Below are 13,375 nucleotides of genomic sequence, written 5' to 3'. Positions count from 1 at the left end.
CACGCTCGCGGTACACAACACAACCAGTCCAGTACCGCGCACGTGCTGATCGTTCATTATTTGCACCTCAAGCACCATCAAGCCAAGCGACAACACTATTTAGGCAAGCAACAGAAATCATTTCTGCTGCAGAAAGGAATAAGAAACACACAAGCAAAAATAATCTAGCTTGCCGTCTATTTCTAAACCCATATCCACATACTCGGCGCCACGAACGGACACAAAAATATATATCTAGTAGTGCGGTAGCGAACGAACCGTACCAAGCAAAAGATCCGAAGATCCGAACAACTCTCAGTTCCGCTCATGACGTCGTCCCAGCTCGAAATTACTGTGACATGGAAGCGAGAGCTGCGCTACCAGCTCAGATCCGTGCGACACGGATCTCGATTCGGATCAGTCGCGACAGATTCTAGTGAACCATGTGGTTCAAACGAACCGAACTGGGAGCTGTGTCTTGCACGGAGCGGATCTTTTGATTGCGACTGGTTTTCCCTCCAGCATACTACTACATGTACACACAGTTTGTTTGTAGCACCGTGCTCTGTATTTTTACTCTCTTGTTTTTAGTTCTCTCGCATTTCGGGAACCAACATAGATGAATGGGCTCGCTTGTATGAAAATTTCAACTACGCATGGTTAGAAGCGCGCGCAAACAAGACATTGATAATGCACGCAGTATGAAGAGAAAACTTATGACACGTGATATGGTTCATATACAATGTATACAATATCAGAGACTAGGGACTGAATTATTCAAATTAACGATTTGAGAAACGTTATCAACAAAATGAAACTTAGAATTATGAATAGAAAATAATGTTGAGCTAGTTTTAGTATAGAAATAAATGAACTCCTAGACTTCAAAACAAGACGGTCAGAAAAAGCGTAATAAATGTTATTAATTTAAAATTGCCGTTTTTTCAATAGCAATTATTACCTCACTATAGCTTAACATTTTAAAAACTTCAAAGTGAGGTAAATAGATGAATGATGAATGAATGAATAAATAAATGAATGACATAAATTTTTAAATTTTTTGAACAATAATTAAAATTAAAATATTAATATTAACAATTATTTCCAATACATGTAGCATTAAAGAACTGAAGAGCTGATCTAAGGAGCTGACTCTTTGTAATGAGCTGAACGGATCAGATCCGCTCACAGTAATGAGCTGTTTTGCCCATCTCTAGTTGACGTATCAACCATTTGAAATTTCAGGGATTTTAACTTATTACGCGTTTATAAGGAATATTCAACCGCTGCATTATCGATACGTTACTTATTCCAACTATCATTTAAGTGTTTACGGGTTGAAATATTTTAAATTTGCGATGTTTGTCCCTAAATTATTCGAAATACATGCGAAAGTGCAATGGTTGTTACGTCAACTATCATGGGCAGTGCTGATCAATAAGCAACCTGAAGAATGTACAACCTCCCGATAAATTCTTCACTACACTGCTGTTAAATCATGATACCACCACGGACGTGATTTATACGGCCGACCTTGACCTATGAAACCCCTTCTGCGATTACGTTTATATTACGTTATAAATCATCGACACTAAGATGTAGATTCTGAACGGTTTCTGTGTTCAGTACCCTTTGAAGATTAGAAAGAGCCGTCAGTAGTCTGCCATGGAATAAAGCGAATTCTGGTAATTGTGTTTTCTTTGTTAGGAGTTTTCCTTATGTTCAATAGGGTATCGGCTCAGTACGCTTCCATTGCTTATATTTGCAATGGAAGCATACTGAGCCTGGGGAAAGGTAATGCTTATTTGAATGAATGCTTCTGCCCAATACTATGCTAGAGAAGGTGGCTGGGTTCAACTTCTGGCCCGGTCTAGGAATTTCATCGATTAGAAATTTTCTCGATTTTTTAGGGCATAAAAGTTTTAACGTGTTATTCTCGTGCTCTCGAATTCAAAAAAATGGTAACTTGGCTTAGAAACCTCGCAGGTAATAATTGTGGAAGTGCTGAATCTAAGCTATTGTTACTAATATTTCGCGAGAAAAGTACATTCCGCGAAATGGTACATTCCGCCAAAATTCGTTTGGCGAAAAGGTACAATCCGCCAAATATCGTACCGCGAAAAGTTACATACCGCCAAATGTTATTCCGCGAAATGTTGAATACCGTGAAATGGTTTTCGGCGAAATGTTATATAATGATAAAAAAAATAATAAAAATTTTGATTATTATCATCAATTTGGGATCTACCCTGTGCGATTGGATCCCATGGACCAACTCAAATTAAAGGTCCAGAAGATTATCTTCAGACGCAACATCGGAAAATGTGAAATCTTTAATTCACAGGATTCGGCGGAACATGTTGTTTGCTGCTGTCCACATAATGCTAAATTTCCATAAACAATTAAGAACTTTCTACAAAACAAAAATAAATAAGCACTTTTGAAAGGAAAAACAGCAATTATAAAAAAAATATTTTCTATAAAGAAATCAAAATGTTCCATTGAAAAAAAAAACACAAAATTTCATAAATAAATAGAAATTGGCTAATTATTAATATTTTGCCGCTCTCTAATCGAGCTAAAAAACAGTTAAACTGCTGCGAAGGACGAGTTCCCGGTCGACCTTCTCAAACATGGATGTGAGCAGCTGCATCAAGGCAATGCAATTTTAAGAATAAATCAAAAATCTCTATGAGCTTAAAACGCTTTTAAACAAGGGATAATGGAAAATTGCTTACTTTTATTGTTCTTTTATATTTCTTTATGCTCTTTATTGATTTTTTGTAGAAAGTTTTTAAATTTTGTGGAAAAAAAAATTGTGGAAAATTTTGTAATTGTTTATTGCTAATATTGATCCATTTATGAAAATTTTGTAGTGAGAGACGCTTGTAAGACAGGTCCAGAGCCTGAATATTACAGTTTGTCCCTTTTGGGAGACTGGATCCTGAAGAAACCCGATTTGCGTATGACACAAGGCACGCAGTTTTTGCCGACGACACTTCTTGTTCACTTTTTAACCAGCGGGACGAAATTCAAGCAACGTTGGTCCTCGTGTTCCCCCTGATGCCCTAACAGGCAGAGATAACGGCGAAACAGGTGTTAGGAGCCACTTCGGAAAGAATTCTCTGGATCCAGGAATGGGGTGAACTGTCTGGCTGTGTAGAGCGCTGACAACGCTGGCCTGGCTGAGTCCGAGTCCGAAATAAGCTTCCCTATTATGTGTAGAAGTGTCATTTGGAAAGCCATTTGGCCAAATGCCACTAGGACGTACAAACCATTAGGCCGAAACACATTTGGCCGAAAATCATTGTTTCAAATGGGTCACTCGGCCGAATAGGTCATTTGGTCGAATAGATCATTTGGCCGAATAGAACATTTCGTTGACTAGGATATCGGCCTAATAGGACATTTGCCCGAACAGGCCATTTTGTCGATTTGGTCATTAGGCCGAACATGTTATTTGACCGAATAGGTCATTTGGCCGAATAAGTCATTTATTTATTTATTTATTTGAGGAGGAGGGAGGCGCCTCTCTTCTCACTCATCACTTCTAACTTCATATTTCTCACTTTTCACAGTGAGAAGTGAGATGTAAGACGTCAAATGACCTATTCGGCCAAATGACCTATTCGGACAAATGACCTATTCGGCCAAATGGCATTCGGCCGAACGGTATTCGACCAAACGGCCCTTCTCCCCATGATGCGACATATCAAACTTCATGAATTCAAATGTCATGGCATTTAAACAGATTTGAATTGTTGCACTGGTTCGGTTGGAGAAAAATGTTACCCAAAAAATACAAAAGCATTACATTACTGCAGTTATTAATTGAAAGCATGTCCATACCCACTAATAACATGACTATATCTCTTTTGTGGCAATTAAACTTCATACACTAGGGCCGCGATTATTTTTCACCCGAAAACATCCTGGACTGGACCGTAAATCAAACCCGCCATCTCAATATTATTAGTGCGACGGTATTGCTCGCAACGCTTAATGGATGCGGGGTTTGTCTATTTCCCAGAATTGACCCTTAACCTTGTCTTGACTCCAAATTGAAATTGCTATAACTTGTTTGTTTCTTGGGCCAATTTTGGATTTTTTTGGACAGCTTTGATAGTCATCTTTCATGTCATAACCTAAGATTGACCTTAGGTAAGCGGGTACCTCTCGGGGAGGGGTACAAAAACAGTAATGTTTATGCTGCTTTTGCTTAATATAATTAATATAATAAAATATCAATTTGAGATTTACTATCAATAGGAGATTTGCTGGACAGAACGGAAAATGCGGAAAAGCGGGCATCGAGCGGCTACCAAAGCTGTGGCACCACCAACGAGCTGGGAACCGGCTTCATAATGCTGGGTAAGATGCGCCATCGTGTGATTGGAAGGCAGCCAATCAACACAAGGATGTGCAAGCTGAGGATAAAAGGCCGTTTCTTCAACTATAGCATCATCAACGTGCACTGCCCACACGAAGCGAGACCTGACGACGAGAAAGAAGCGTTCTACGCACAGCTGGAGCAGACATACGATGGATGCCCACTGCGGGACGTCAAAATCGTCATCGGTGACATGAACGCACAGATAGGAAGGGAGGAAATGTATAGACCGGTCATCGGACCGAATAGTCTGCACACCGTATCGAATGACAACGGCCAACGATGCATAAGCTTCGCAGCCTCCCGCGGAATGGTAGTCCGAAGCACCTTCTTTCCCCGCAAAAATATCCACAAGGCCACATGGAGATCACCTAACCAAGAAACGGAAAACCACGACCACGTTCTAATCGACGGTAAATTCTTCTCCGACATCACGAACGTCCGCACTTACCGCAGTGCGAATATTGAATCCGACCACTACCTCGTCGCAGTATGTCTGCGCTCAAAACTCTCGACGGTGATCAACACGCGTCGGAGTCGTCCGCCGCGGCTTAACATTGGGCGGCTACAAGACGGTAGCCTAGCCCAAGACTACGCGCAGCAGCTGGAAGTGACACTCCCAACGGAAGATCAGCTAGGCGCAGTTTCTCTTGAAGATGGCTGGAGAGATATTCGATCCGCCATTGGAAGCACCGCAATCGCTGCACTTGGCACGGTGCCCCCGGATCAGAGAAACGACTGGTATGACGGCGAATGTGAGTAGTTAGTGGAAGAGAAGAATGCAGCATGGGCGAGATTGCTGCAACACCGCACGAGGGCGAACAAGGCCCGATATAAACATGCGCGGAACAGATAAAACTCGATTTTCCGGAGGAAAAAGCGTCAGCAGGAAGATCGAAACCGTGAAGAGACGGAGCAACTGTACCGCGCTAATAACACACGCAAGTTCTATGAGAAGTTAAACCGTTCACGTAAGGGCCACGTGCCACAGCCTGATATGTGTAAGGACATAAACTTACGAACGAGCGTAAGGTGATCCAAAGGTGGCGGCAGCACTACGAAGAACACCTGAATGGCGATGTGGCAGACAAAGATGGCGGTATGGTGATGGACCTGGGGGAACGTGCGCAGGACATAATTCTACCGGCTCCGGATCTCCAGGAAATCCAAAAGGAGATCGGCCGGCTGAAGAACAACAAAGCCCCTGGGGTTGACCAACTACAGGAAAGCTATTTAAACACGGTGGTGAGGCACTGTCTAGAGCGCTGCACTGGGTCATTACCAAGGTTTCGGAGGAGGAAGTTTTGCCGCAGGAGTGGATGGAAGGTGCCGTGTGTCCCATCTACAAAAGGGCGATAAGCTGGATTGTAGCAACCACCGCGCAAGCACATTGCTGAACGCCGCCTACAAGGTACTCTCCCAAATTTTATGCCGTCGACTAGCACCAACTGCAAGGGAGTTCGTAAGGCAGTACCAGTCGGGCTTAATGGGCGAACGCTCCACCACGGACCAGGTGTTCGCCATTCGCCAAGTACTGCAGAAATGCCGCGAATACAACGTGCCCACACATCATCTATTCATCGACTTCAAAGCCGCATATGATACAATCGATCGGGACCAGCTATGGCAGCTAATGCAGGAACACGGATTTCCGGATAAACTGACACGGTTGATCAAAGCGACGATGGATCTGGTGATGTGCGTTGTTCGAGTTTCAGGGGCATTCTCGAGTCCCTTCGAAACCCGCAGAGGGTTAAGGTAAGGTGATGGTCTTTCGTGTCTGCTATTCAACATCGCTTTGGAAGGGATAATACGAAGAGCAGAGATTAACACGAGTGGTACAATTTCCAATTAGTCCGTCCAGCTATTTGGCTTCGCCGACGACATAGATATTATGGCACGTAACTTTGAGAAGATGGAGGAAGCCTACATCAGACTGAAGAGGGAAGCCAAGCGGATCGGACTACTCATCAACACGTCGAAGACGAAGTATATGATAGGAAGAGGTTCAACAGAAGACAATGTGAGCCACCCACCGCTAGTTTGCATCGAAACCACGAAATCGAGGTGGTAGAATAATTTGTGTACTTGGGCTCACTTGTGACTGCCGAAAATGATACCAGTAGAGAAATCCGGAGACGCATAGTGGCTGGAAATCGTACGTACTTTGGACTCCGCAAGACGCTCCGATCGAATAGAGTTCGCCGCCGTACCAAACTGACAATCTACAAAACGCTCATTAGACCGGCAGTCCTCTACGGACACGAGACCTGGACGATGCTTGTGGAGGACCAACGCGCACTTGGAGTTTTCGAAAGGAAAGTGCTTCGTCCCATCTATGGTTGGGTGCAGATGGCGGACGGTACGTGGAGGAGGCGAATGAACCACGAGTTCAGCTGTTGGGAGAACCATTCATCGTTCACACCGCGAAAATCGGGCGACTGCGGTGGGCCGGGCACGTAGCTAGAATGTCGGACAGTAACCCGGTGAAAATGACTTAGAAACGGCCTTAGTCTGAATAAATGAATTATAAAATATCTGAAAATTCTACTGATTTTGGTCTGCACCTTTTCCAAAAGATTATGCTGGAATCCTTCGACATGAGGCATTGATTACTTTAGAACTTGGCCGCAAAGTGATTAAATATTTGAAATCATTTTTTAGACTACTTAAGATATTTCGATATATGGAATTTTCTACATTGTAAATATTCCTTTTGCACTAATTCGAAATTTGTAAAAATGATGTCATCTGGTGGGAATGGATTGCCTTGTGACGGAAAAAATAGTTAGGAATCTGGCTGATCTTTGATTAAACTGTAGATCAAAAGGCCTTAACTCCAGGGTTTTCTTGGATGACCTTAAACATATTCTGTGAACGCTTTCTATTATTTGTATCGTTGGAGCAGGTTGAATACAAAGAAATCTTTTAGTAGATACTACAACATTTATTTTTGCCAAAAATGCTACGCATCAAAATACGTCCGGCAGCCTATCAAAGTGGCGTGGTAATATTGACCCCAGAGCACAGACAAAAGGTTAAACAAGTATCCAGCCTCACCAGTCAACCAATTTCAATCAGTTCAAATATGTGTTGCGTTGCATTGTAAACAATTCCAAGCGGTTCAAATATGGTCCAGGAAGTATCGGTTCCAATCGGGAAGTAAGTAAGTAAGTAAGTAAGTACGTAAGTAAGTAAGTAAGTAAGTAAGTAAGTAAGTAAGTAAGTAGGTAAGTAAGTAGGTAAGTAAGTAAGTAAGTAAGTAAGTAAGTAAGTAAGTAAGTAAGTAAGTAAGTAAGTAAGTAAGTAAGTAAGTAAGTAAGTAAGTAAGTAAGTAAGTAAGTAAGTAAGTAATTATTCAATTAATTAAATTCTTCAGCAGTTTTGTGGAAATATACAAAGAATAACCTTTTTTGTTACATTTTCAAGATTTAAATTTTCTGAGCACACAACAGTGCACACAATTTGCCGATCCCTCGAAAGAAAAATTGAATTTGTTGCGAAAGTAATACTCAGCTATCGATTATCAATCGTTCACCAACGTGTCTTCCATCTCCCTGGCATATCGTCGTTCGATCGGCCTTGCCACAAAACGACAAGATATTAATTTTCCTTCCAGCCTTCCTGTTTGCATGCTTTGCAGCCCACCTAGGCTTGGACCGGGGAGAATAAAAAACGCACGCGTCGCCAAGAGGAAGGAAAAATTTTAATTGGATATTACTCCACGTATCCGCTCGGCGCTGGCTGGCTGGCTGACAGCAGCCAGCGCCCCGAGAAGCGACGAACATATTTTTCATTTCACGGCATATCGCAGGTTGTTCCGTGTTTGTCAGTCAGTGCCCCGGCAGCGGTGTCGAGCCGGGACTTGTTGGGCACACAGGAGATCACTTTTTTATTTTTATCGTCCCGTGTTTCCTTCGAGCGTCTCGTGAGGAGGATTTAAAATACGGTTGCTAGAAGACTGCGTCTCGGTTGTCATTGTTGTCACCACTGTACTGGATCGCAAATAGATTACGATGTTTCGTTAAACTTGGAAAATATGGGAATTATGGTAACAGGATAAATGTCAACCACAGATTGTATTTTGCAATATCATATTCATAGTATAATTTTGTCATTAATTTGAACCGAATTTTCACAAAAAAGATTGTTAAAGCAAATCAAACCAATCACATTACTTTACATTATACTCTTATTTTTTATGAAAAGAAGTTTGCTGGTAACGTCAACATCATACTTATTTTTTGCCTTCTGATTCAGTATGTCAATCGACAAAATTATTTTTTTTTAATGAATGGAATTGTTCGCCCCGAAATAAAGCACTACCGTGTACCTTATCAAACCATTGTGACTGTTTATGATTCTTTAGCAATTCAGAAATCTTCCGTTGAATCTTGAGCCACAGACATACATACATGAAAAAATATATCTTAATTCAATACCGATATTTTCATCAAAAATCGACCATCCACCAAAGGTTTGTAAATGTTGTTCAAAGTTTCGCGAAGCAGAATTTCAATCAACTATCTGATCTGTTTTTCTGTTGCAAGGCAGTCAATGCCCGACTGGTATACCTGGTGCATGTCACTTTCGTATTTCATTTAGCTACTCACTGTCTGCTGGCTTCATGGATAGAGCATTTTTGCTTGGAGGTAGCCTTCTTATTCGTTTGCGGTTCATTCGTGGTAATCCGGTGACAGCAACAGCTTAGGACTACTAATCCCACTTGAGAATAAATTTCACCAATTATTGCCATTAAAGCGTGCTGATCCTATTTTAGAACTGCCACTGCAGGCAAAGACGTTATTAAGTGTTGCGAATTTAATATTTTTTCTTTCGAAATCCTGAAACTGCAACCGCACGCTACTTTAACTTGGCCAGCTTCTTTTTCACGCTTTCAAATAGTCTATCGCCTCTGTAGTGGATAGAGAAGTATTTGCAATCGAAAAAAGTAATCGACAGGCGTATTTCAACCTCAACTTGAAAAACATCTGCATGGTCTCGTACCCGATTCGATTTGATTGGACACAAATCTATTTGTATCATAATACTTCCGGTCCCGTTTCAGGAGACGCTACTTATCAAGTAGATCCGAACAATATTCTCAATTGGAACAGAAATTGCTATCGCATCGGATCGTTAAGTCCCTACAATTGCATCCGTTTATTCCAGACGATAGGAAAAATTCTCCGCTTCCCAGATTATCCTGATTGTTCGTTGTGAACAATTGCTTCGCCACGGCTGGCTGGGCAGCATATTTGCATCCCAGCTCAGCAGCTACCAAAAGCTGCAAAAAAAAAACCACTTCCAGATTCCACCAGCTACTACTGTCCAGGCATTTTTCTTCGGAGAGCCATGTGCAATCCTTTAGTTCGTTCTCCATCAGCATCCAGCATCTCCGCACAAAAATCCTACACAATTTATGTTTGGCTGTATTTATTTAACATTTATAGTCGCAGTGCTATTTGCGTTCGGGATTAGACCTCGACTGCTTGCTGCTTCCAGGCGATGGCATACTATTGGCCGGCCAAAAGGTTCGTCGAGTCCACCGGTGTCTGACTTCTAGAAGCGGAGCCCGCCAGAGCTCCAGCGTTCAATAGTAGGGTGTTCCTTGATTGAACTCGATAGAAGTTGCATGACAGTGAATTCTATTTTTGCGATTCTCGTTGCTACATCTGTCATTTTTTTTACTATATTCATAAGCTTCATTAATATTCTAAAATTTGAAACACTCTAATGAATATGCAAAAAAAAACGCTTTGGCAAACATTTGTTCTTCGAAGCAGCGCGCACTTCGCCTTCTAGGAGGTAAGTCTTGGACGGTGGAGACTAAGAGAAGCACACAAAGAACGAGCACCAGTTGGATCCATCTAACGGACCGGAGTTTTGTGGCCGTTCCATTATCTATGATAATTCAGTTTGATTCAATTTTAGGTTCGGGTAGTTGCCAGCGAAACGTTTGCAGAAATGCATTTCATATTTCGCTTGGTTTTTCTTTCCAACAGCTGAGGTCCAATGTGAGCGGGACAAAGGAGTGCGACTCCACTTCTGTTGAATCGTGTTGTACCGAGAATATACGCGACACAATTATGTAAATGTAAACCAAACTGGAAAGCAAACAAGAATACGGTGACAAGCATTTAACTGCAGAGTATGGGATTGATTAGCTCAAACGCAGTCTTTAATGCACCCATTAAAGGAAAAGTTTTGCCCCTCAGCTATGGAGCCTTAAATAACCACTTTGAGCATCTCTAATGACGCGGTAAAAACTGCTCTCCGAATAGAATCAAATCTTAATCTGAAACGAATAAAGAGGGAATGAAAACAATGATGACAATCGAATCTCAATGTACGCTGCAATATCAACATACCGAATAGTGCTTATCAGGCGCACAAAAGTAAAAAAAATATCATTTCAGCCTATTCTCGATCAAGCTTTCAAAGTCAGGTAATATTTTTTGAACATTTCAATCGACACAATCAGGCAAAGTGCAACCTTTCTATGTTCGACGTACCCACATTAAATGAAATTGTTTTTTTAGGCCCATACCATGGGGCATCGAAATCCACACTTAAGTAGATCTATAAAGTGTCGGAAAAAATATTCACTTTACTTCAATGTGTTATTGGCATTCAGTTATTATTCAATTAGAATATTCTCTTTTATAGTGTATTTCGTGTATTCGTGTAGCGAGCGACCTTATATTGTAAGGTATTTTGATTCCATCCAGCAAAAAACTTTTCGGGATGATCGTGTGAGAGCGAAATGAGAATCAGTTTGCTGAGTATTGCTGCGCCGAATGGTCGGGTCACGACAATGACGCAGCCGGTAAAATTACGATTTTTATCTGTTGGTCTTGCTGGTACTCCCTGGAAGAAGTGATATATGGAAAACAATCAGGTAAATATAAGCGTAAAATGGAGACAAATAAAGTGAAAATATGCTAGCGTCCCCGGTAGGCTCCCTGACGGAAGGGCAGTGGAGTAGGCCGGGTGACAGAAAAGTGCAAAAAGAGAGCACAATGAAAGCAAAAACAAAAATCAGAATGGTTGTGTACAAGACACGACCGCAAGGTAGACGTAAGAATATTATTGTATCACAATACGGATTATAGTTCATTATGGTTATAGTTTTAGTGTTAACTAAAGTATTATTGTTAAGAGTATGGTTAAGTATCTGAGACACATTTTTATCAAATATGTTGTAGATTGTGAAAGATCTACAGAGCAAATTTGAAGCACCTCTCGACGATGCGCGCTCGTGATGATTTTGCTACGGACGGCAACATTCTGACGTCGTATTTTGAACAAATTCGTCCCACCCAATATTCCTTTGTATAGAATGATGGCCCTGAGAAGATCCGATTAATATCTTAGCGTGTATCTTTCTAATCACTTACATCTTTCGACGACGACCACGCGACCCACGGCGGGAAAGCAGTTTTCTTAAAATCAGCCAATTAGTTCCGCATCTTTGTTAATCAGTAAGAGTGCAAATATCATGTAACCGTAACACTCATATACCCAACGAAGGAAAAACAGACATACAGTGCTTCTTAAAAATCTTCTATCGGGAGGAAATACAAATTAGTTTGAGCAGTTACTTACACATAAAAGTCCTTTATTATTGTTCGTCTACATGTAGCTTGTCTGAAAAAAAAAAAAGAAAAATAAAGCATCAATAAGCATAATTTTAAAAATCATCCGCAGGCTAACAATCAACAAGCAAGACTCACTAATGAATTCTCACCGCTATCCCGAAAAAACTCCACCGAAATATATTGTACAAGCATCTATCGTCTAGATGTGAGGTATAAAAATGTCGATCAAAAAAGTCAAGTTCAACGCCAAGTGGGCGCAGCTCCCCTCTCACTGGACCTGGTGAGGGGAAGGACCATTAAAAATTCACGCTCGCTCAACCTCCAATTTTCGCATGCAACCACACACACCGCATGCTGTTCGGTGCCTCTATGTTTGCGATGCACTTATCCCCCTGTGTGAACTGTTGGAATAATATTGAAACAAAGAACTACAACCAGGGTGGATGCAACATTCATCGCGGTAAGAGGCCATACACTAATTACAAAAAAAACTTATGGTGGGGAAGAGCGTTTGGAAAATCGACAGAATTTTGCAATTAATGAACAGCTCCTAATATTTTGGTTTGACCTCAAGGGCTGAAAAACGTGTTAAGGACATAACATACGATTCTAATTGACATACTCAAAACTGAACAAAACAAATTTGTAGTTAATCAATCAATTCCACAGTTCTGACATCTCTTGCGCCAATTGATGTTCGAAACAGTTTATTTTTTAATGGGATCAGCAGTGGTATGATTGGCACATCTATCCTACTATGCACAATTTTCGCGAATATGAAACCATACCATGGCGAGTGATGAAAAACAAACAGAAACCGCGAGTAATTCATATAGTTAATGGAAATTCTGTGTATTTCGTATTGATTGAAAAGTAAGCGTATTAACCAACTTCAGTGGGCTATTGACTCTTCTCGATTATTCAATAAATTTGTTCTGATAGCAAAAAAATACATAGTAAACTAAATGTCATTAGATCTGACAAATATGGCATTGTCCCCTGATAGATTCATGTTGATAATTCTATGACAATCTTAGCCCACACCGAACTTGAACATATTCAACATCATACTAGCGTTGTCTCCTATATAGTGCACTGCTATGAAGAACCTGGACAACTTTGGAAATTTTGAAAGAAATTTCAATTTGACTTGGCTCGCGTCGCTGAAAACAAATCTTATCCTCGCTAGGCACTTGAAATAGAAAAATGATTAGACGCCAGCAACAGTTGAAATAAAATTGTCGACGTGAGCGGTTTATCCTCCCCATGAAACGAACTATTCGATTTTGTTAGTTTTGCAGTGAAAAAAAAATCTAATTAATTTGTGTCTCCATGCGTCTGAGTGGTTGTGTTCAAGAATTGACAGAAAGTACGAAAAGTGATCCGTAGTGAAAAGGAAGAACAA

The 13,375-nt window shown here is 41.0% G+C and overlaps 1 protein-coding gene across 2 annotated transcripts in view; it reads right to left on the bottom strand.

Moving 5' to 3' along the window:
- The window catches only part of LOC134225421 (uncharacterized), an 850,799-nt gene that overhangs the window by 432,427 nt on the left and 404,997 nt on the right, over positions 1 to 13,375 (bottom strand). For both annotated transcript variants that reach the window (XM_062705490.1, XM_062705489.1), the window contains one exon: positions 11,980 to 12,019. The gene's annotated coding sequence lies outside the window, so the exon portion shown is untranslated. The remainder of the gene's footprint in view (positions 1 to 11,979; positions 12,020 to 13,375) is intronic.

This window comes from Armigeres subalbatus, chromosome 3 (genome assembly GCF_024139115.2).
Source record: "Armigeres subalbatus isolate Guangzhou_Male chromosome 3, GZ_Asu_2, whole genome shotgun sequence".
Classification (NCBI taxonomy): Eukaryota; Metazoa; Arthropoda; class Insecta; order Diptera; family Culicidae; genus Armigeres; species Armigeres subalbatus.
The sequence above is the reverse complement of the archived record's forward strand: the minus strand, read 5'-3'. Positions and strand labels throughout refer to the sequence as shown.